This window comes from Dermacentor andersoni, chromosome 7 (genome assembly GCF_023375885.2).
Source record: "Dermacentor andersoni chromosome 7, qqDerAnde1_hic_scaffold, whole genome shotgun sequence".
Lineage (NCBI taxonomy): Eukaryota > Metazoa > Arthropoda > Arachnida > Ixodida > Ixodidae > Dermacentor > Dermacentor andersoni.
In genome coordinates, this window is record NC_092820.1 from 78,885,992 (window position 1) to 78,905,865 (window position 19,874).

The 19,874-nt window shown below is 48.9% G+C and overlaps 35 non-coding genes across 35 annotated transcripts; all 35 read left to right on the top strand.

Moving 5' to 3' along the window:
- Positions 1-1,434: 1,434 nt before the first annotated feature.
- On the top strand, positions 1,435-1,506 carry TRNAE-CUC (transfer RNA glutamic acid (anticodon CUC)). Its single transcript has one exon. It is a non-coding gene; the product is annotated as a tRNA-Glu (tRNA).
- A 178-nt stretch (positions 1,507-1,684) lies between these two features.
- TRNAE-CUC (transfer RNA glutamic acid (anticodon CUC)) lies at positions 1,685-1,756 on the top strand. The gene has a single exon. It is a non-coding gene; the product is annotated as a tRNA-Glu (tRNA).
- A 186-nt stretch (positions 1,757-1,942) lies between these two features.
- On the top strand, positions 1,943-2,014 carry TRNAE-CUC (transfer RNA glutamic acid (anticodon CUC)). The gene has a single exon. It is a non-coding gene; the product is annotated as a tRNA-Glu (tRNA).
- A 171-nt stretch (positions 2,015-2,185) lies between these two features.
- Positions 2,186-2,257, top strand: TRNAE-CUC (transfer RNA glutamic acid (anticodon CUC)). The gene has a single exon. It is a non-coding gene; the product is annotated as a tRNA-Glu (tRNA).
- Positions 2,258-2,428: 171 nt separating this feature from the next.
- Positions 2,429-2,500, top strand: TRNAE-CUC (transfer RNA glutamic acid (anticodon CUC)). Its single transcript has one exon. It is a non-coding gene; the product is annotated as a tRNA-Glu (tRNA).
- Positions 2,501-2,511: 11 nt separating this feature from the next.
- Positions 2,512-2,583, top strand: TRNAQ-UUG (transfer RNA glutamine (anticodon UUG)). The gene has a single exon. It is a non-coding gene; the product is annotated as a tRNA-Gln (tRNA).
- A 95-nt stretch (positions 2,584-2,678) lies between these two features.
- On the top strand, positions 2,679-2,750 carry TRNAE-CUC (transfer RNA glutamic acid (anticodon CUC)). Its single transcript has one exon. It is a non-coding gene; the product is annotated as a tRNA-Glu (tRNA).
- A 178-nt stretch (positions 2,751-2,928) lies between these two features.
- TRNAE-CUC (transfer RNA glutamic acid (anticodon CUC)) lies at positions 2,929-3,000 on the top strand. Its single transcript has one exon. It is a non-coding gene; the product is annotated as a tRNA-Glu (tRNA).
- Positions 3,001-3,196: 196 nt separating this feature from the next.
- Positions 3,197-3,268, top strand: TRNAE-CUC (transfer RNA glutamic acid (anticodon CUC)). Its single transcript has one exon. It is a non-coding gene; the product is annotated as a tRNA-Glu (tRNA).
- A 176-nt stretch (positions 3,269-3,444) lies between these two features.
- Positions 3,445-3,516, top strand: TRNAE-CUC (transfer RNA glutamic acid (anticodon CUC)). Its single transcript has one exon. It is a non-coding gene; the product is annotated as a tRNA-Glu (tRNA).
- A 178-nt stretch (positions 3,517-3,694) lies between these two features.
- On the top strand, positions 3,695-3,766 carry TRNAE-CUC (transfer RNA glutamic acid (anticodon CUC)). The gene has a single exon. It is a non-coding gene; the product is annotated as a tRNA-Glu (tRNA).
- Positions 3,767-3,937: 171 nt separating this feature from the next.
- TRNAE-CUC (transfer RNA glutamic acid (anticodon CUC)) lies at positions 3,938-4,009 on the top strand. The gene has a single exon. It is a non-coding gene; the product is annotated as a tRNA-Glu (tRNA).
- An 11-nt stretch (positions 4,010-4,020) lies between these two features.
- Positions 4,021-4,092, top strand: TRNAQ-UUG (transfer RNA glutamine (anticodon UUG)). Its single transcript has one exon. It is a non-coding gene; the product is annotated as a tRNA-Gln (tRNA).
- A 95-nt stretch (positions 4,093-4,187) lies between these two features.
- Positions 4,188-4,259, top strand: TRNAE-CUC (transfer RNA glutamic acid (anticodon CUC)). Its single transcript has one exon. It is a non-coding gene; the product is annotated as a tRNA-Glu (tRNA).
- Positions 4,260-4,430: 171 nt separating this feature from the next.
- Positions 4,431-4,502, top strand: TRNAE-CUC (transfer RNA glutamic acid (anticodon CUC)). Its single transcript has one exon. It is a non-coding gene; the product is annotated as a tRNA-Glu (tRNA).
- Positions 4,503-4,673: 171 nt separating this feature from the next.
- On the top strand, positions 4,674-4,745 carry TRNAE-CUC (transfer RNA glutamic acid (anticodon CUC)). The gene has a single exon. It is a non-coding gene; the product is annotated as a tRNA-Glu (tRNA).
- An 11-nt stretch (positions 4,746-4,756) lies between these two features.
- TRNAQ-UUG (transfer RNA glutamine (anticodon CUG)) lies at positions 4,757-4,828 on the top strand. The gene has a single exon. It is a non-coding gene; the product is annotated as a tRNA-Gln (tRNA).
- A 95-nt stretch (positions 4,829-4,923) lies between these two features.
- On the top strand, positions 4,924-4,995 carry TRNAE-CUC (transfer RNA glutamic acid (anticodon CUC)). Its single transcript has one exon. It is a non-coding gene; the product is annotated as a tRNA-Glu (tRNA).
- Positions 4,996-5,006: 11 nt separating this feature from the next.
- On the top strand, positions 5,007-5,094 carry TRNAQ-UUG (transfer RNA glutamine (anticodon UUG)). Its single transcript has one exon. It is a non-coding gene; the product is annotated as a tRNA-Gln (tRNA).
- A 5,251-nt stretch (positions 5,095-10,345) lies between these two features.
- On the top strand, positions 10,346-10,417 carry TRNAE-CUC (transfer RNA glutamic acid (anticodon CUC)). Its single transcript has one exon. It is a non-coding gene; the product is annotated as a tRNA-Glu (tRNA).
- Positions 10,418-10,595: 178 nt separating this feature from the next.
- Positions 10,596-10,667, top strand: TRNAE-CUC (transfer RNA glutamic acid (anticodon CUC)). Its single transcript has one exon. It is a non-coding gene; the product is annotated as a tRNA-Glu (tRNA).
- A 171-nt stretch (positions 10,668-10,838) lies between these two features.
- On the top strand, positions 10,839-10,910 carry TRNAE-CUC (transfer RNA glutamic acid (anticodon CUC)). Its single transcript has one exon. It is a non-coding gene; the product is annotated as a tRNA-Glu (tRNA).
- An 11-nt stretch (positions 10,911-10,921) lies between these two features.
- Positions 10,922-10,993, top strand: TRNAQ-UUG (transfer RNA glutamine (anticodon UUG)). Its single transcript has one exon. It is a non-coding gene; the product is annotated as a tRNA-Gln (tRNA).
- Positions 10,994-11,088: 95 nt separating this feature from the next.
- TRNAE-CUC (transfer RNA glutamic acid (anticodon CUC)) lies at positions 11,089-11,160 on the top strand. Its single transcript has one exon. It is a non-coding gene; the product is annotated as a tRNA-Glu (tRNA).
- Positions 11,161-11,171: 11 nt separating this feature from the next.
- On the top strand, positions 11,172-11,243 carry TRNAQ-UUG (transfer RNA glutamine (anticodon UUG)). The gene has a single exon. It is a non-coding gene; the product is annotated as a tRNA-Gln (tRNA).
- Positions 11,244-11,338: 95 nt separating this feature from the next.
- Positions 11,339-11,410, top strand: TRNAE-CUC (transfer RNA glutamic acid (anticodon CUC)). Its single transcript has one exon. It is a non-coding gene; the product is annotated as a tRNA-Glu (tRNA).
- Positions 11,411-11,581: 171 nt separating this feature from the next.
- Positions 11,582-11,653, top strand: TRNAE-CUC (transfer RNA glutamic acid (anticodon CUC)). Its single transcript has one exon. It is a non-coding gene; the product is annotated as a tRNA-Glu (tRNA).
- Positions 11,654-11,824: 171 nt separating this feature from the next.
- TRNAE-CUC (transfer RNA glutamic acid (anticodon CUC)) lies at positions 11,825-11,896 on the top strand. Its single transcript has one exon. It is a non-coding gene; the product is annotated as a tRNA-Glu (tRNA).
- Positions 11,897-12,074: 178 nt separating this feature from the next.
- TRNAE-CUC (transfer RNA glutamic acid (anticodon CUC)) lies at positions 12,075-12,146 on the top strand. Its single transcript has one exon. It is a non-coding gene; the product is annotated as a tRNA-Glu (tRNA).
- A 171-nt stretch (positions 12,147-12,317) lies between these two features.
- Positions 12,318-12,389, top strand: TRNAE-CUC (transfer RNA glutamic acid (anticodon CUC)). The gene has a single exon. It is a non-coding gene; the product is annotated as a tRNA-Glu (tRNA).
- An 11-nt stretch (positions 12,390-12,400) lies between these two features.
- Positions 12,401-12,472, top strand: TRNAQ-UUG (transfer RNA glutamine (anticodon UUG)). The gene has a single exon. It is a non-coding gene; the product is annotated as a tRNA-Gln (tRNA).
- Positions 12,473-17,562: 5,090 nt separating this feature from the next.
- On the top strand, positions 17,563-17,634 carry TRNAE-CUC (transfer RNA glutamic acid (anticodon CUC)). Its single transcript has one exon. It is a non-coding gene; the product is annotated as a tRNA-Glu (tRNA).
- A 178-nt stretch (positions 17,635-17,812) lies between these two features.
- TRNAE-CUC (transfer RNA glutamic acid (anticodon CUC)) lies at positions 17,813-17,884 on the top strand. The gene has a single exon. It is a non-coding gene; the product is annotated as a tRNA-Glu (tRNA).
- Positions 17,885-18,062: 178 nt separating this feature from the next.
- On the top strand, positions 18,063-18,134 carry TRNAE-CUC (transfer RNA glutamic acid (anticodon CUC)). The gene has a single exon. It is a non-coding gene; the product is annotated as a tRNA-Glu (tRNA).
- A 171-nt stretch (positions 18,135-18,305) lies between these two features.
- TRNAE-CUC (transfer RNA glutamic acid (anticodon CUC)) lies at positions 18,306-18,377 on the top strand. Its single transcript has one exon. It is a non-coding gene; the product is annotated as a tRNA-Glu (tRNA).
- The last annotated feature ends 1,497 nt before the right edge of the window (positions 18,378-19,874 follow it).

Genomic DNA, 19,874 nt, shown 5'->3' on the forward strand with positions numbered 1-19,874 from the left:
TACGCGGACGATATCGCCATATTCTGTCGAGACAAGCAAAGCATCTCCAATGCAGTACAAGTGGCGAACAGATTCTGCAAGGTCACCGGAAGTGCGATAAACTGGAGTAAGTCATTGGGCATCTGGCATGGTAATTGGAATGATAAAGTGGAATTTTTTGAAAATATGCAGTGGACCACGACCCCTGCGCGGTACCTTGGGGTACCTCTGCAATATTACCATGATACAAAAGACTATTGGCAAGAAGAACTAGAGCAAGTTAAAGTTAAAACAACAAAGTACGGGGGTAGAAATTTATCGATTTTCGCGAGATCAACCGTATGCAATGTTTTCCTTTTTGCAAAAATCTGGTATGTACTGCAAGCACTGTGCATGTCAAGAATGACCATCCAAAAGATACACAGAGCATGCGCTGTTTTTATATGGGGATCCACATGGGAGAGAACGAGCCGCACTAATTTATTTCGGTCGGTGAAGTCAGGAGGCCTTGGTTTGGCGCATTTGTTTTTGAGGCAAGTTGTCTCAAGATTTCTTTTTTTGCGAGATCAGAAGGATCCCTTCTTGCGAACAGTGTGCCAACTACGTTTACGAAACGCGTTACCTCAATTTATCGTAACCTCAAGAACTGCAAATGGCGCAAGTCTCCGCGGATTTTTACGGGAGGTAGCTTGGTCCGTAGAATTCTTGCATGCTCGCTTTTCATTTCATTATCTTGCTATTGTTGCAAGAAAAAAATTGTATAAGGACCTAGTTGACGTTTGTATGCCTGTTCCTTTGTACCGATCTATGTATTCACCGAGCACAGGAGCAGATGTATTGAAGCGAGTGAAACGGATGCCAGTGCGATCTGGGGTTAAAACGTTTTTCTTCCAATTGCATACTGGAACTCTTCCCGTCAAACCTTGGCTACAAGAAAAAGGCCTCTTTGTCGCATGGTCGGTCAACTGCAGCAGGTGTAGAAAACCAGAGACGATCGAACACATATTTTTGGATTGCTCAGACGCACTTTTCTTGTGGGACATTCTGCAACGTACACTAAAAAAGGAGTTACCTATCACACCGTACGGCATCCGTTTCCTTCCAATTGCCAGTGAAGATGGTGTTCCTTATGATATGCTTATGGCGCTGATTCTACACAGTCTGTGGAAAACACGCATGGACGTCAGGCATGAAAGACTGGTTATTCGCCCAGCTAGAGAGCACTTTACTGAAAGTATTTTGTTCTTGCGCGAGGCTTGCAATGTACGACTAGATAAGCCTGAATGGGCTACCTTGTTAGATGAACTCGTCTGTCTAAAGAGGTTCTAACAATGCACGCTTGCCAAATGACGGCAGGCGGTTATATCACCACAGCACTGTACATATCATCCTTACGCCATCTGTATGTCTGTTTCAGTTGTCAAAGAATGGCAATAAAGAAAAAAAAAAAAAAAATCCGGCGTAGTCTAGTGGCTAGGATACCTGGCTCTCACCCAGGAGGCCCGGGTTCGATTCCCGGCGTCGGAAAACTTGGCTATGGTCTCATGGTGTAATGGTCAGCACTTTGGACTTTGAATGCAGCGATCCGAGTTCAAATCTCGTTGAGACCTTCCCACAATTTTTTGCTTGCTTTGGCGAATATTTTAGATGCCATAGCAGAGCATTTGCACTGATTGAAGTCAACTTTCGCAGCGTGTTACTCCGTTCCGGCGTGGTCTAGTGGCTAGGATACCTGGCTCTCACCCAGGAGGCCCGGGTTCGATTCCCGGCGTCGGAAAATTTGGATATGGTCTCATGGTGTGATGGTCAGAACTTGGAATCCAGCAATCCGAGTTCAAAGTGAGACCAATCCGAGTTCAAGTGAGGTCTCGGTGAGACCTTTCCACAATATTTTGCGAATATTAGGTACCATAGCAGAGCATTCGCACTGATTGAAGCCAACTTGCGCAGCGTGCTACTCCGTTCCGGCGTGGTCTAGTGGCTAGGATACCTGGCCCTCACCCAGGAGGCCCGGGTTCGATTCCCGGCGTCGGAAAATTTGGATATGGTCTCATGGTGTACTGGTCAGAACTTTGAATCCAGCGATCCGAGTTCAAATCTCGGTGAGACCTTCCCACAATTTCTTGCTTGCTTTGGCGAATATTTTAGATGCCATAGCAGAGCATTCGCACTGATTGAAGCCAACTTGTGCAGCGTGTTACTCCGTTCCGGCGTGGTCTAGTGGCTAGGATACCTGGCTCTCACCCAGGAGGCCCGGGTTCGATTCCCGGCGTCGGAAAATTTGGCTATGGTCTCATGGTGTAATGGTCAGGACTTTGAATCGAGCGATCCGAGTTCAAATCTCGGTGAGACCTTTCCACAATTTTTTACTTGCTTTGACGAATATTTTAGGTACCATAGCAGAGCGTTCGCACTGATTGAAGCCAACTTGCGCAGCGTGTTACTCCGTTCCGGCGTGGTCTAGTGGCTAGGATACCTGGCTCTCACCCAGGAGGCCCGGGTTCGATTCACGGCGTCGGAAAATTTGGCTATGGTCTCATGGTGTAATGGTCAGCACTTTGGACTTTGAATCCAGCGATCCGAGTTCAAATCTCGGTGAGACCTTTCCAGTATTTTTTGCTTGCTTTGGCGAATATTTTAGATGCCATAGCAGAGCATTCGCACTGATTGAAGCCAACTTGCGCAGCGTGTTACTCCGTTCCGGCGTAGTCTAGTGGCTAGGATACCTGGCTCTCACCCAGGAGGCCCGGGTTCGATTCCCGGCGTCGGAAAATTTGGCTATGGTCTCATGGTGTAATGGTCAGCACTTTGGACTTTGAATGCAGCGATCCGAGTGCAAATCTCGTTGAGACCTTGCCACAATTTTTTGCTTGCTTTGGCGAATATTTTAGATGCCATAGCAGAGCATTTGCACTGATTGAAGTCAACTTTCGCAGCGTGTTACTCCGTTCCGGCGTGGTCTAGTGGCTAGGATACCTGGCTCTCACCCAGGAGGCCCGGGTTCGATTCCCGGCGTCGGAAAATTTGGATATGGTCTCATGGTGTGATGGTCAGAACTTGGAATCCAGCAATCCGAGTTCAAAGTGAGACCAATCCGAGTTCAAGTGAGGTCTCGGTGAGACCTTTCCACAATCTTTTACTTGCTTTTGCGAATATTAGGTACCATAGCAGAGCATTCGCACTGATTGAAGCCAACTTGCGCAGCGTTTTACTCCGTTCCGGCGTGGTCTAGTGGCTAGGATACCTGGCTCTCACCCAGGAGGCCCGGGTTCGATTCCCGGCGTCGGAAAATTTGGCTATGGTCTCATGGTGTAATGGTCAGCGCTTTGGACTTTGAATCAAGCGATGCGGGTTCAAATCTCGGTGAGACCTTTCCGCCATTTTTTAGCTGCTTTGACGTATATTAGATGCCATAGCAGAGCATTCGCACTGATTGAAGTCAACTTTCGCAGCGTGTTACTCCGTTCCGGCGTGGTCTAGTGGCTAGGATACCTGGCTCTCACCCAGGAGGCCCGGGTTCGATTCCCGGCGTCGGAAAATTTGGCTATGATCTCATGGTGTAATGGTCAGCACTTTGGACTTTGAATGCAGCGATCCGAGTTCAAATCTCGGTGAGACCTTCCCACAATTTTTTGCTTGCTTTGGCGAATATTTTAGATGCCATAGCAGAGCATTCGCACTGATTGAAGCCAACTTGCGCAGCGTGTTACTCCGTTCCGGCGTGGTCTAGTGGCTAGGATACCTGGCCCTCACCCAGGAGGCCCGGGTTCGATTCCCGGCGTCGGAAAATTTGGATATGGTCTCATGGTGTAATGGTCAGAACTTTGAATCCAGCGATCCGAGTTCAAATCTCGGTGAGACCTTCCCACAATTTTTTGCTTGCTTTGGCGAATATTTTAGATGCCATAGCAGAGCATTCGCACTGATTGAAGCCAACTTGTGCAGCGTGTTACTCCGTTCCGGCGTGGTCTAGTGGCTAGGATACCTGGCTCTCACCCAGGAGGCCCGGGTTCGATTCCCGGCGTCGGAAAATTTGGCTATGGTCTCATGGTGTAATGGTCAGCACTTTGGACTTTGAATGCAGCGATCCGAGTTCAAATCTCGGTGAGACCTTCCCACAATTTTTTGCTTGCTTTGGCGAATATTTTAGATGCCATAGCAGAGCATTCGCACTGATTGAAGCCAACTTGCGCAGCGTGCTACTCCGTTCCGGCGTGGTCTAGTGGCTAGGATACCTGGCCCTCACCCAGGAGGCCCGGGTTCGATTCCCGGCGTCGGAAAATTTGGATATGGTCTCATGGTGTACTGGTCAGAACTTTGACTCCAGCGATCCGAGTTCAAATCTCGGTGAGACCTTCCCACAATTTTTTGCTTGCTTTGGCGAATATTTTAGATGCCATAGCAGAGCATTCGCACTGATTGAAGCCAACTTGTGCAGCGTGTTACTCCGTTCCGGCGTGGTCTAGTGGCTAGGATACCTGGCTCTCACCCAGGAGGCCCGGGTTCGATTCCCGGCGTCGGAAAATTTGGCTATGGTCTCATGGTGTAATGGTCAGGACTTTGAATCGAGCGATCCGAGTTCAAATCTCGGTGAGACCTTTCCACAATTTTTTACTTGCTTTGACGAATATTTTAGGTACCATAGCAGAGCGTTCGCACTGATTGAAGCCAACTTGCGCAGCGTGTTACTCCGTTCCGGCGTGGTCTAGTGGCTAGGATACCTGGCTCTCACCCAGGAGGCCCGGGTTCGATTCACGGCGTCGGAAAATTTGGCTATGGTCTCATGGTGTAATGGTCAGCACTTTGGACTTTGAATCCAGCGATCCGAGTTCAAATCTCGGTGAGACCTTTCCAGTATTTTTTGCTTGCTTTGGCGAATATTTTAGATGCCATAGCAGAGCATTCGCACTGATTGAAGCCAACTTGCGCAGCGTGTTACTCCGTTCCGGCGTGGTCTAGTGGCTAGGATACCTGGTTCTCACCCAGGAGGCCCGGGTTCGATTCCCGGCGTCGGAAAATTTGGATATGGTCTCATGGTGTAATGGTCAGCACTTTGGACTTTGAATCCAGCGATCCGAGTTCAAAGTGAGACCAAGTGAGGTCTCGGTGAGACCTTTCCACAATCTTTTACTTGCTTTTGCGAATATTAGGTACCATAGCAGAGCATTCGCACTGATTGAAGCCAACTTGCGCAGCGTTTTACTCCGTTCCGGCGTGGTCTAGTGGCATTCTGCTTCCGGCTCCCGAGCTGAACGGATCGCGGGATCATGAGCTCCAGTGGAGCGGCTTATGCGGCTGTTAGCCGCGGCAACAGGCTTTCGACATCGGAAGATAAGGACTACCAGATTATTTTGCCTCGTCTACCTACAGGACGCATCGTGTTAAACACAGTTTTTTTGCACGGCGACACTCGTGTTCGCCCGTTTCGCGTAGAGGATTTTCGGGACGCGCTTCAAGCTCTTGGTATGCTCTCTGGCGTCGTCGCCCTTGGAGCGTACCAAATCAACCACGTATGGGCTGTGACGATGAAGACAGCCGAGATGGCCCAAAAGCTGGCTGCACTGAAGGAGCTTCAGGTCAAGGGGCGTCGCTGCCTGGTCATCGACCCTAAAGAACAGCAGGTGAAGCTTCGTCTTCACTGGCTTCTTCATGGTGTGGATGATGAAGACGTAAAGACTGCGCTGGCTTCCTTTGGCAAAGTCACGGAAGTAACCCGGGAGCGCTGGCGGGTGGATGGCGTTTCCGACAAGGGCTCGACGACCCGAGCTGTGCTGCTGCAGCTGAAGGCTGGACTGAAAGTCGACGACCTGCCCCACCAGATCCGCGTCGCCGGCGAGCTTGCGCTGGTCGTAGCCCCAGGTCGCCCCATGCAGTGCCTGCGCTGCCGGGGCTCTGGTCACGTTCGTCGAGAATGTAAGGTTCCCCGTTGCTCCCGGTGCAGGCTTTTCGGACACAACGACACGGACTGTGTACGTTCATACGCAGCAGCCGCGGGGTCGGCGGAGAGCGAGCCGTTGACATCAGACCACATGATGGACGTGACCGAGGCCGAGGATGCGGCCAAGGGAGCTGGAAGCGGCAATGCGGTGGCAGAAGCGAGCGGGACGACGACGCCGACTAAAGGAGGACCGAATAATGTCCCTCCTCCCGACGAGCCAGAAACCGCACTAATCAGCGTCAGGGTGACCCAGACAGAAAATGAGAGCCGCCAGCCGGCTACAGATACTACGGAGGCAGCGGAAAACGACAACGCGACCCCTGCTAGCGCCCGCGTCGAAAGCGTCTCGGCACCGGTGAAGAGGTCCCTGCAGCAGGAGGAGAAAGTGGACGGAAAGGCCAGCGGTGACTCCGAGGCGCCGCCAGCTAAGACGCTACCCGGCAGGCGCTCCACCCTCAAGCCTAAGCCTAACCTGGAGGCTGACCGTAGGCTCACCCCGAAGCCGACCAAAGACGAACTCGGACGACGGCCACCGGATGGCCACGGAGGCGTCTAGCGGTCAGCTAGACGTTAAGGTGAGCACCATGCTCCGGGCCTTCTCCCCTCCCGTTTAAATCAGTAATGGCTACCAACCCGTCGCTTAGCCTCGGCACGCTAAACGTTCGAGGTCTGGCCGCCAAAAGGAAACAGAGTCAGGTGTATCGACTGCTAGTGGACCACGACCTCGACGTTTTAGCAGTGCAAGAAACCAAGGTAGACGGCGAGGAGGAGACCGGGAGCATGGTGCAAAGGTTCACGTACAACTACTATACGGTAGTGAGCCACGCCTTAGGGACTTCGGCGGGGTGTGTCTTGTTCGTGAGGAAGCTTCCAGGCCTGGTTATAGACGGTTACTTCTCGTGCTCTTCCGGTCGACTTGTCGTTTGTGATTTCAGCTATTGCGATGTCCAATGGCGCGTGCTGTGCATTTATGCGCCTAATACGATGCAAGAAAGGGTAAATTTCTTTTTGAACTTGAGGCACCACTTGTCTGTGCACAAAACGATAGCCTGTGTTGGGGACTTCAATTGTGTATTGAACATCGAAGACAGGTCTACGCGACGCGTAATTTACGACAAAAGCAGCGATATCATGGCGCAGATCATACATGAATTTGAATTAGAGGATATCGCTCAGTGTTTCGGGGCTGACCGAGAAGTGAAGTACACCCACTTCCAGGGAACAAGTCATGCACGATTAGACCGTATCTACCTGTCATATCATTTAGTAGAAAAATGCCAGTGCTATGCAGTTACTGCCGTATCCTTTTCTGACCACTGCCTGGTAAAATGCAGGGTGGGCCGCAAAAAAGAACGAAACGAATTCGTCTGGGAACTGTGGAAAATGAATGCTGAGCTTCTACGGGACGATACTTTTAACGAGACGGTAGTGAATGCTCTGAATTCTTTTGGAAAAGACAGTTCTATGAAATTGGGCGAGGAATGGGAGCTGTCGAAACAAACTATTAAAATCAAGGCAATTGAAAGAAGTAGCGTACTACGATATGAAGAGAAGGCAAGAGAAAGGGATTTAAAAACATTACTGGAAAAATTCGTGACGCTCGAATGCATGCAACCCGGAGCTTATCAAGAAGATATGCGTGCTATTAAGAAAAAGCTCGAGGTTTTCGATGAAGAGCGTTATCGAGGTGCGCTCGTGCGCGCGAGAGCAGAAAGACTAGCATGCGGGGAAATGCCTTCGAAAAGAGCACTGGGATTAGAAAAAAAGCACTCCAGACGCAAACAGATTGAGGCCATCGAATATAACGGGCTGGTAGTAACTGATACGAAGAATATAGGGCGTGCCTTCTTTGAACATTTCCAAAAGCTTTTCGCATTCAGGCCCGTCAACATGCAAAGTTTCAAGGACTTATTTTTGCAGCGAATGCCACAGCTGTCGAGTGACGTTAAAGAAACGTTGGAAGGACAAATAACTGAACAGGAAGTGATAAAGGCCATCGAAGACCTGAACCCTGGCAAGTCACCAGGTCCAGACGGTCTTTGTGCCGCTTGGTACAAATCGTTCAAAAGCCACCTAGCTCCTATCTTGACCGCAATTTTCAATGAAGCATACCAAATGAAAATATTTCCACCATCTTTCGGCCAGTCCCATACAGTACTAATACCTAAAACAGAAGAGACCGAGAAGCTCAAGCAACTTTCCTCCTATAGACCCATAGCGCTTACTAACTGTGACTACAAAATACTGATGAAGGTGCTGGCATGGCGTATGCAGTCAGTCATTAAGGAAGTAGTCGGCCCACACCAAACGTGTGGCATTCGCGGAAGAACAATCTTCACTAACATTCACAAGTTGAAGTGTGTGCTGGAGTGTTGTGATGCCATGTGTGATGCAGTAGCGATCCTCCAGCTTGACTTGGAGAAAGCGTTTGATTGCGTTTCTCACGAGATATTGCTCACCATCCTTGAACATGTTAATTTTGGCCACATAATCACTGAGGGGGTGACCATGGCGTACCGGAGTTGCTATACAAGACTTATAATTAATCAAAGGCTGGGGGCCCCCATTAACGTGAAGCGCTCCGTTCGCCAGGGTTGTCCACTCAGCCCACTCCTGTTTTGTGTTTACATAGAAACGCTATGTCAGGCCATCATTGAAAATGAATACATTAAGGGATTTTGCCTCCAAGCAGCAGAGGTGAAGTTATTGGCATATGCTGACGATGTGGCCGTATGTTGTAAAGATACGCAAAGTGTATTGAACGCTGTGAGTATCGTCAGACTGTTTGGTAATGCCACTAATAGCTTCGTGAACTGGCAGAAATGTTTGGGGTTTTGGCACGGGGGATGGGCGTCCACCCCAGACCACTTTTCGAACGTCACCTGGGTCACGACGCCAGTTAAGTACCTTGGCGCACCCCTTGATGCCTACAAGGACAGTAGCGAGTACTGGAAGGAGCGGACAAAAGAAATAAAAGAAAAAGCCGACCGATGGAACGCCGGTCACCTGTCAATGTTCGCGAAAGCAACAGCGTGCAACATGTTTCTCGTAACAAAGATCTTGTACGTAATGCAGGTCCTACAGTGCTCTCGGATTAATGTGCAGAAACTGCACCGCGTGTTCGCTGTTTTCGTGTGGGCATCGAGCTGGGAGCGATGTAGCCGAGATAATCTCTTTCGGCGCGTGAAGGATGGTGGTCTGGGGTTGGCGCACCTCTTCTTGCGTCAACTAGTAAACAGGTTCTTCTTTTTTCGAGACACAAATGACCCATTTCTACGCACCGCTATCCAAATGAGGTTGTCAAGATCACTTCCCGAATTCGTTGTAGGCACCGAAATAATGCCAGGACCAGTTCGTGGTTTCTTTAGGGAAATAATTCAGTGTTTCCTTTTTGCGTGTTCGTTTTTCTAGTGCATATTTGTGGAGTGTAAAACGGAAAACGTTATATCGTGATTTATGTGACAGTGTATTGCTGGTACCCATGTACAGAGCCCTGTACAGTGGAGGCCCAGGCCTAGATGTATTGAAAAGGGTGAAGAAGATGCCAGTTCAACCAGCCACTAAATCGTTCTTCTTTAAATTACACACCGGTACTCTACCTGTTAAAATCTTTCTTGAACAACGTGGGTTCTACATGCCATGGGGAACCCACTGCCTTATATGTAAAAAAGCAGAAAGCATAGATCATGTCTTCATCCACTGTTGGGAAGGGGTCTTTTTCTGGGACGTGTTACAAAGGACTCTAAAAAAAGAGCTACCTATAGATCCCCACGGAATCAGGTTTCTGCCAGTATATGACGACGAAGGTTTCCCGTACGACGTCATCATGCTTACGGGCCTCCACTGTTTATGGCGCGCAAGAATGGCGGGCTACCATTGTGACCCGGATGCCCGACCAGCGCGTGTATACTTCCGGGAATGCATGCAACGGTATGTGGAAGTGCAGAAGTTGCAACAGCCTGTTCCTGAGTGGCTGTCGAGGGTTGAACCCCTTACAGCACTAAAGGAATTTTAATCCGACAACGTCGTGCCACAGTAGCGGACGGCAACGAATGTAAATATTACTGTTCTTTGTTCCGTTTGTGTATTCATTCGTTTTTGCTTCTTTGGTCTTTGTTTATATCATTTAAGGAATGTGTGTTGTGGTGACATGTCGAGGATTGGCAATAAAGAAAAAAAAAAAGGCGTGGTCTAGTGGCTAGGATACCTGGCTCTCACCCAGGAGGCCCGGGTTCGATTCCCGGCCTCGGAAAATTTGGCTATGGTCTCATGGTGTAATGGTCAGCGCTTTGGACTTTGAATCAAGCGATGCGGGTTCAAATCTCGGTGAGACCTTTCCGCCATTTTTTAGCTGCTTTGACGTATATTAGATGCCATAGCAGAGCATTCGCACTGATTGAAGTCAACTTTCGCAGCGTGTTACTCCGTTCCTTCGTGGTCTAGTGGCTAGGATACCTGGCTCTCACCCAGGAGGCCCGGGTTCGATTCCCGGCGTCGGAAAATTTGGCTATGATCTCATGGTGTAATGGTCAGCACTTTGGACTTTGAATGCAGCGATCCGAGTTCAAATCTCGGTGAGACCTTCCCACAATTTTTTGCTTGCTTTGGCGAATATTTTAGATGCCATAGCAGAGCATTCGCACTGATTGAAGCCAACTTGCGCAGCGTGTTACTCCGTTCCGGCGTGGTCTAGTGGCTAGGATACCTGGCCCTCACCCAGGAGGCCCGGGTTCGATTCCCGGCGTCGGAAAATTTGGATATGGTCTCATGGTGTAATGGTCAGAACTTTGAATCCAGCGATCCGAGTTCAAATCTCGGTGAGACCTTCCCACAATTTTTTGCTTGCTTTGGCAAATATTTTAGATGCCATAGCAGAGCATTCGCACTGATTGAAGCCAACTTGTGCAGCGTGTTACTCCGTTCCGGCGTGGTCTAGTGGCTAGGATACCTGGTTCTCACCCAGGAGGCCCGGGTTCGATTCCCGGCGTCGGAAAATTTGGCTATGGTCTCATGGTGTAATGGTCAGCACTTTGGACTTTGAATCCAGCGATCCGAGTTCAAATCTCGGTGAGACCTTTCCACAATTTTTTACTTGCTTTGACGAATATTTTAGGTACCATAGCAGAGCGTTCGCACTGATTGAAGCCAACTTGCGCAGCGTGTTACTCCGTTCCGGCGTGGTCTAGTGGCTAGGATACCTGGCTCTCACCCAGGAGGCCCGGGTTCGATTCCCGGCGTCGGAAAATTTGGCTATGGTCTCATGGTGTAATGGTCAGCACTTTGGACTTTGAATCCAGCGATCCGAGTTCAAATCTCGGTGAGACCTTTCCAGTATTTTTTGCTTGCTTTGGCGAATATTTTAGATGCCATAGCAGAGCATTCGCACTGATTGAAGCCAACTTGCGCAGCGTGTTACTCCGTTCCGGCGTGGTCTAGTGGCTAGGATACCTGGCTCTCACCCAGGAGGCCCGGGTTCGATTCCCGGCGTTGGAAAATTTGGATATGGTCTCATGATGTAACGGTCAGAACTTTGAATCCAGCGATCCGAGTTCAAATCTCGGTGAGACCTTCCCACAATTTTTTCCTTGCTTTGGCGAATATTTTAGATGCCATAGCAGAGCATTCGCACTGATTGAAGCCAACTTGCGCAGCGTGTTACTCCGTTCCGGCGTGGTCTAGTGGCTAGGATACCTGGCTCTCACCCAGGAGGCCCGGGTTCGATTCCCGGCGTCGGAAAATTTGGATATGGTCTCATGGTGTGATGGTCAGAACTTGGAATCCAGCAATCCGAGTTCAAATCTCGGTGAGACCTTCCCACAATTTTTTGCTTGCTTTGGCGAATATTTTAGATGCCATAGCAGAGCATTCGCACTGATTGAAGCCAACTTGCGCAGCGTTTTACTCCGTTCCGGCGTGGTCTAGTGGCTAGGATACCTGGCTCTCACCCAGGAGGCCCGGGTTCGATTCCCGGCGTTGGAAAATTTGGCTATGGTCTCATGGTGTAATGGTCAGCACTTTGGACTTTGAATGCAGCGATCCGAGTTCAAATCACGGTGAGACCTTCCCACAATTTTTTGCTTGCTTTGGCGAATATTTTAGATGCCATAGCACAGCATTCGCACTGATTGAAGCCAACTTGCGCAGCGTGTTACTCCGTTCCGGCGTGGTCTAGTGGCTAGGATACCTGGCTCTCACCCAGGAGGCCCGGGTTCGATTCCCGGCGTCGGAAAATTTGGATATGGTCTCATGGTGTAATGGTCAGAACTTTGAATCCAGCGATCCGAGTTCAAATTTCGGTGAGACCTTCCCACAATTTTTTGCTTGCTTTGGCGAATATTTTAGATGCCATAGCAGAGCATTCGCACTGATTGAAGCCAACTTGTGCAGCGTGTTACTCCGTTCCGGCGTGGTCTAGTGGCTAGGATACCTGGCTCTCACCACGGAGGCCCGGGTTCGATTCCCGGCGTCGGAAAATTTGGATATGTTCTCATGGTGTAATGGTCAGCACTTTGGACTTTGAATCCAGCGATCCGAGTTCAAATCTCGGTGAGACCTTTCCACAATTTTTTACTTGCTTTGACGAATATTTTAGGTACCATAGCAGAGCGTTCGCACTGATTGAAGCCAACTTGCGCAGCGTGTTACACCGTTCCGGCGTGGTCTAGTGGATTCTACTTCCGGCTACCGTAGGGTACGGTCGCAGAATGTCTTGCTCCGTTGGGGCGGTTGAAGCGGCCCAGCAGGGCCGTGGAATCAGGTTTACGGAGTCGACTACACAGGAATACCAGCTTGTTTTGCCTCATCTGCCTTCAGGTATGACGGTTTCTAAGACAGTGTTTTTGCACGGAGACTTAAAAGCAAGACCGTATCGCGTAGAACATTTTCGCGATGCGTTTGTCAGAGTACAGCTGATGCCGGAAGTGCTGATTCTTGGGGCCTATCAAATGAATCATGCGTGGGCGATAACCTTCAAGGATGAAGACGCAAAGAAAAAAATACTTTCCCTCGAGGCGTTCAGCGTCAAGGAGCACCGGTGCGTTGTTATTGACCCGTGCAAACAGGATGTGCGGATGAAGCTTCACTGGCTCCTGCACACCACGTCCGACGACGAAGTTCGAACGGCTTTGGCACCTTTTGGCAAAGTTATTGAAATTTCCAAAGAGAAGTGGCGTGTCTCAGGCTGTTACGAGAAGGGCTCGCACACACGTTTGGTGTCCTTGCGCCTGAAGTCCGGTTTGACGGTCGAAGACCTGCCGCACCAGTTGCGCATAGGCGAAGACAACGCACTTGTATTCGTATCTGGTAGAGCGCCACTCTGCCTCCGGTGCCACGGCACCGGTCACATACGGCGCGAGTGCAGGGTACCGCGCTGCGGTGCCTGCCGTCGCTATGGCCACGAGGAGAGCCAGTGTGTACGCAGCTATGCCAACGTAGCCGGAACAGGTGGAAGCGACATTGTGCAAGAGCACCTTATGGACCAGGCCGACGCCGAAGAAGCTTCTGTGGGAAGTGGGCATAAGGCGAGCAGGCAAGAGAACCCGCCTGTAGCGTCTTCTGAAAAGGACAAAGAAGCAAGAACGGAGGACGAAAAACGACAACCGGCCCACCCAAGCACACCCGAAAGTACTCCCGAAATGGAAACAAATCTCGGAGGTGGCGCATCGGCTTCGCAGAATGACTCGGAGAACGAGGCACACCCGAAAAGTGAAAAAGGAAGTCAACCTGCAACAGCCGTTACTAAGAGACCTCATGAGAAGGTGGCTAGCGACGAGGATTACTCCGACCCAGCGAGCGCTGTGGGACCACCGCTGCTGAAGTCAACGACCACTCGTAGGAGCAGCTTCAAGCCCAAGCCGACGGTCCCACCAGACCGGTTGCAAGGGCCGCGAGTGCCTCCGCGTTAGCGGGGGTACTTTTTTGCCTTCTTGTTCAACTGTATGTATGAGGACAATCATGTTGAGACTTTGGTTGAGTTGAGTGTCTTCAAGGTAGAAGCGGGGCTAATTACCCGTGTGGACGAATCCGCCTGCTGTGCACACTGACCGGTGATGTAAGTCTCCCTCACCTGTATTTGCGTAGCGTATTAGGTATTGTGAAAAAAAAAAATAAGACAATGGACCCAAATCTTTCTGCACTTCGTATTGCAATGTTGAATGTACGGGGATTGACAGCAAGACGACGGCAAGTGCAAGTTAGTCGCCTAATGCTCGATAATGACATAGATATTTTGGCTATTCAGGAGACAAAAATCGAGAGTCAGGAAGCAACAGACCGGATGGTCGTGACCTTTAAAGCAAGATATAACGTTTGTGTGTGTCATGCTGCTGGCAAGTCCGGAGGATGTGCCCTTTTTTTGCGCAATAGTATCGGAATATTAGAGGAAGCAGTCCTCACCAGTGAAAATGGTCGGCTAGTCCTGTGTGATTTTTCTTTTAATGAAGCTGAGTGGCGTCTTTTGTGCATCTACGCCCCGAATAGAGAGAGGGAGCGCAAGGTTTTCTTCGAGTATGTTGAACCGTTTTTGTCTTGTGAAAGGAAAGTTGTGCTTCTTGGTGATTTTAACTGTGTATGCTTGCCTGAGGACACAGTCAAAAATGTACCTATTGGAGATTTGAGCGCTGATCTATTGAACGCAGTTACACAAGAAAAATATATGTTTGATGTGGGGGATGTACTCCGTGGTAACTGTGTGCAGTATACGCATTTCCAAGGTGCGAGTCATGCCAGGTTAGATCGCGCATACATTTCAGCAAGCCTTATGCCATTATGCTTCAAATACATGGTAAAGCATGTAAGCTTCAGCGACCATAGCCTGGTCATGTTTGAAATAGGCACGAAACGAAAAACTTCACAGTTTAATTGGAATCTTTGGAAGCTTAACGAAAAGCTGCTACATGATGAAACTTTTATGCGGGCAGTGACAGAAAGAATTGAAGCTGTTAACTCTGATAAGTCTGACAGGATTGGTGCGTTGTGGGAACAATTTAAAATTGATGTTAAAATTACTGCAATTGATAGAGCATGCGCACTGCGGCACAAATCTAAACAGGAAGAAAAAGAACTGCGAAATACTCTGGACTATCTTTTAAATGCTGAAACCACAATACCTGGGCTGTTCGCAAAAGAGATTAAAGAAGTTAAAAGAAAGATGGAAGCCATGGAAGCTGAAAAATATAGAGGGGCCGTGATAAGAGCGCGGGCTGAACGGCTCTGGCTGGGGGAAACCCCAACCAAGCGTGCACTGGGAGACGAAAGATGCTACGGTGCAAAGAACGAAATCAAAAGAATTTGCTATCGTGATGAAGTCACGACTGATCAAAATGTGATCCAGAAAGCATTTGTTGAAAGATACACGGGTTTGCTGGGGTGTAAGACACCTGTACACGAAGGTTTCTTTACAGAATTTATGCCACTAATGCCGAGGTTGGACGACGATGCGAAAAATACACTGGAAGCTCCCATTAGTGTCAATGAAATCGAAACAGCAATAAAAGAGTTAAGTGTAGGAAAGTCGCCTGGGCCTGATGGCCTTGGCGCGTCATTCTACAAAGCTTTTAAACAGGAATTGGCTGAAATACTCTACCATGTTATTAATGAAGCGTATGACAGCCGTGGAATGCCTCCATCTTTTAAAACAAGCCATATTGTACTAATACCTAAAACAGATGACCCCTCGAAATTACTTTCAGTGGAAGCATATCGACCGATAAGCCTTGCAAATGTTGATTACAGGATATTCATGAAAGTGTTAGCTAAAGGACTGCAAAGTGTAATAACATTGGTAGTTGGTAAACACCAAACATGTGGCATAAAGGGGAGGACAATTTTCACGAATGTTCATACAGCTCGAAGTGTACTGGAGTGCTGTGACATGGTATGCGGGAACGTGGCGATGGTACAGCTGGACCTTGAGAAAGCCTTTGATATGGTAGCGCACGAGGCGGTCTTTAGATTACTGGAATATACTAACGTTGGCAAGGTGGTCCTAGATGGGGTAAAAATGGCTTACACTGATTGTACTACCAATCTAATAATAAGACATTAAGTGATCGAATATCAGTTGTAACTGGTGTAAAACAGGGAGATCCGATTTCAGCATTATTATTTGCAATGTTCTTGGAACCTTTTTGTCTTAAAGTGCAGAACAACCAGAATATACGAGGTTTCCGTTTCTTCACGCATGAAATTAAAATCTTGTCTTACGCAGATGACATTGCAATTTTTTGTGGAGACAAAACAAGCATTAAAGAAGCAGTAAAAGATGCCAAAGAATTTTGTAGCTTTACTGGCAGTGCCATAAACTGGCAGAAGTGTTTAGGTTTCTGGCACGGAGAATGGGAAGATAAGCCAGAATGCTATGAAAGCATAAAGTTCACAACTGTGCCATCCAGCTACCTTGGTGTTCCGCTTCAATATTATACAGATGCAACGAGCCAGTGGGCAGGGCCAACTGAAAAAATGAAAGCGCAGACATCAAAGTGGGGCGGACGAAGTATGTCTATTTTCACCCGTGCGACGGTGTGTAACTTGTTTTTGGTAGCGAAAGTGTTTTATATGTTACAAGTGTTGTGTATGTCAAGAATTTGTGTGCAGAAATTGCACAGAATATTTGCTGTTTTTATGTGGGCATCTGGTTGGGAAAGGATGAGTCGTGTAAACGTATTTCATGCGGTGGGGAATGGAGGTGTAGGTTTATCTCATTTGTTCTTGAAACAGGTCGTGTCGAGATTTGTGTTTTTTCGCGACCAAAGTGACGCGTTCTTGCGCACTGTTATTCAACTGCGATTGTGTGATGCATTGCCTGATTTTATTGTTACGTCACACACGCTTCGTAATGTAGCTGTGAAAGGATTTATGCGTGAAGTTGTGGATAGTGTCCGTTTTCTGAGAGCGCATTTTTCAGATGTTTCCAGAAAGAAGCTTTAGAAGGACCTTATTTATGTCATGTGCCCTACACCGATTTATCGTTCAGCATATCATTTAGGACAAGAGCGGAATGTGCTGAAACGTGTAAAATGTTTCCCTGTGAAGGCTTCTACAAAAACTTTCTTCTTTATGTTACACTGCGGCACACTACCTGTCAAACCTTGGCTCCAGGAAAAAGGTATCTTTGTACCTGGGAGCGTCAACTGCATCATTTGTAAAAAGCCAGAGACAATAGAGCATACTTTCTTGAATTGCTGGGATTCCATATTCTTATGGGACATCCTACAGAGAACTCTCAAAAAAGATTTGCCATTAACGCCTTTCGGGATAAGGTTTCTGCCTGTTGAGCAAACAGAGATGGTGCCGTACGACCTAATAATGTTGTTGTGCATGCACAGTCTCTGGAGGACGCGAATGGCGGTCAGAAATGCAGACCAAGTTGCACGACCAGCAAAAGAGTATTTTGTTGAAAATATTGTATATGTACGTGACGCATATAGATCTTTATGCGAGCCCCCAGAATGGCTATGGATCTTTGATCACCTCACGACAACAAAATACCTTTAACCAAGCTGTATAATGTGTAATACAGCCGGTGTTTTTATCGCCTCATTTTATTGTGAATGTGGTTTTCCTTTCATTTCAAAATTGTGAATTGAGTCATTCCACGTTTTTTTTTTCGTATTGTATCGCTAACAGGCAATAATAAAAAAAAAAAAACCGGCGTGGTCTAGTGGCTAGGATACCTGGCTCTCACCCAGGAGGCCCGGGTTCGATTCCCGGCGTCGGAAAATTTGGATATGGTCTCATGGTGTAACGGTCAGCACTTTCGACTTTGAATCCAGCTATCCGAGTTCAAATCTCGGTGAGACCTTCCCACAATTTTTTACTTGCTTTGACGAATATTTTAGGTACCATAGCAGAGCGTTCGCACTGATTGAAGCCAACTTGCGCAGCGTGTTACTCCGTTCCGGCGTGGTCTAGTGGCTAGGATACCTGGCTCTCACCCAGGAGGCCCGGGTTCGATTCCCGGCGTCGGAAAATTTGGATATGGTCTCATGGTGTAACAGTCAGCACTTTCGACTTTGAATCCAGCGATCCGAGTTCAAATCTCGGTGAGACCTTCCCACAATTCTTTACTTGCTTTGACGAATATTTTAGGTACCATAGCAGAGCGTTCGCACTGATTGAAGCCAACTTGCGCAGCGTGTTACTCCGTTCCGGCGTGGTCTAGTGGCTAGGATACATGGCTCTCACCCAGGAGGCCCGGGTTTGATTCCCGGCGTCGGAAAATTTGGATATGGTCTCATGGTGTAATGGTCAGAACTTTGAATCCAGCGATCCGAGTTCAAATCTCGGTGAGACCTTCCCACAATTTTTTGCTTGCTTTGGCGAATATTTTAGATGCCATAGCAGAGCATTCGCACTGATTGAAGCCAACTTGCGCAGCGGGTTACTCCGTTCCGGCGTGGTCTAGTGGCTAGGATACCTGGCTCTCACTCAGGAGGCCCGGGTTCGATTCTCGGCGTCGGAAAATTTGAATATGGTCTCATGGTGTAATGGTCAGAAATTTGAATCCAGCGATCCGAGTTCAAATCTCGGTGAGACATTCCCACAATTTTTTGCTTGCTTTGGCGAATATTTTTGATGCCATAGCAGAGCATTCGCACTGATTGAAGCCAACTTGTACAGCGTGTTACTCCGTTCCGGCGTGGTCTAGTGCATTCCACTTCCGGCCACCGTTGTGTGCGGACGTGGGTAATATGGGCTCCCAAGGAGCGGATTCAGCGGCCCTTTCAAGCCGCGGAAACAGGTCTTTTGGTTCAGTCGACCAGGACTACCAAGTTGTATTGCCTCAACTGCCAACAGGTCAGGTTGTTACGGATACCATTTTTCTTCATGCGGATTTACGAGCGCGCCCATACCGAGTGGAAGATTTTCGCGATGCCTTGGAAAATCTTGGAGCACTTTCGGACGTTATCGCTTTGGGGGCGTACAGGAGGAATCACGTTTGGGCCGTGACATTCAAGAGCGCTGAAGCAACGAAGAAAATGTTGTCAAAAGGGGAATTCCGAGTGAAGAGTCGCCGGTGCCTGGTAGTCAACCCAAACGACCAAGGCTTACGACTGAAACTGCACTGGCTTCTTTACGGGGTCAGCGACGATGAAGTACGTGCGGCCTTGGCTCCGTATGGAAAGGTTACGGAAGTAACGAAGGGAAAATGGCGCGTACGTGGTATCACGGAAAGAGCATCGACAACCCGCCTATAGTGGCCATGAAACTTGGAGCCGGAGTCACTATCGACGACCTACCCCACCAGTTGCGTGTAGGAAGCGAACTCGCCCTAGTTGTTGTGCCCAACCGAGCACCATTATGCCTCCGTTGCAACACCACTGGCCACATTCGACGTGACTGCCGTGTGCCTCGCTGTTCCCAGTGTAGGCGCTTCGGCCACACGGGCCTAGACTGCGTGACCACATATGCGAGCATCACAGGAAAAGCAAAGAAGGACGCGGATGCAGAGCTCATCATGGATGAAGCAGACGCCGAAGAAGCCGCTGGTGGGCGAAAGCAGGCCGACACAAAGAGCGCAAATCAAAAAGTTGCCCCTACCGACGCGTTGAAAGGTGTTTTTGCTGATAACACCACAGCCCAGACAAACGGAGCCCCTGTGACGGGGGAAACAGAAGAGACGGACAAAGTCAAACCCGTAGAAGCAGCGTTGGGTGCGGAAGCAGAAGCGGACGCACAGCCAATGGAACTTGAGCCAGGTGCTTCTACCAAGAGACCGCGCGACGATGCAGGCAGCGAAATGGGCAAGCCCAGTGCAAGTAGCGGAGAAGAACCGCCCACCAAGACAGTCGTGAAGACCGGCCTTCAATTGGGCAGACGACCCAGCTTCAAACCGAAACCCAGCCTCCCTCCTGACTGGAAAACTGAGGGAAATAAGCCCTCGTAACAACGAGGGTCAACGCATAGAGCAGCGATTCCACCACTTACGAACACCGAGCACCTACCATGGCGTGAGGTC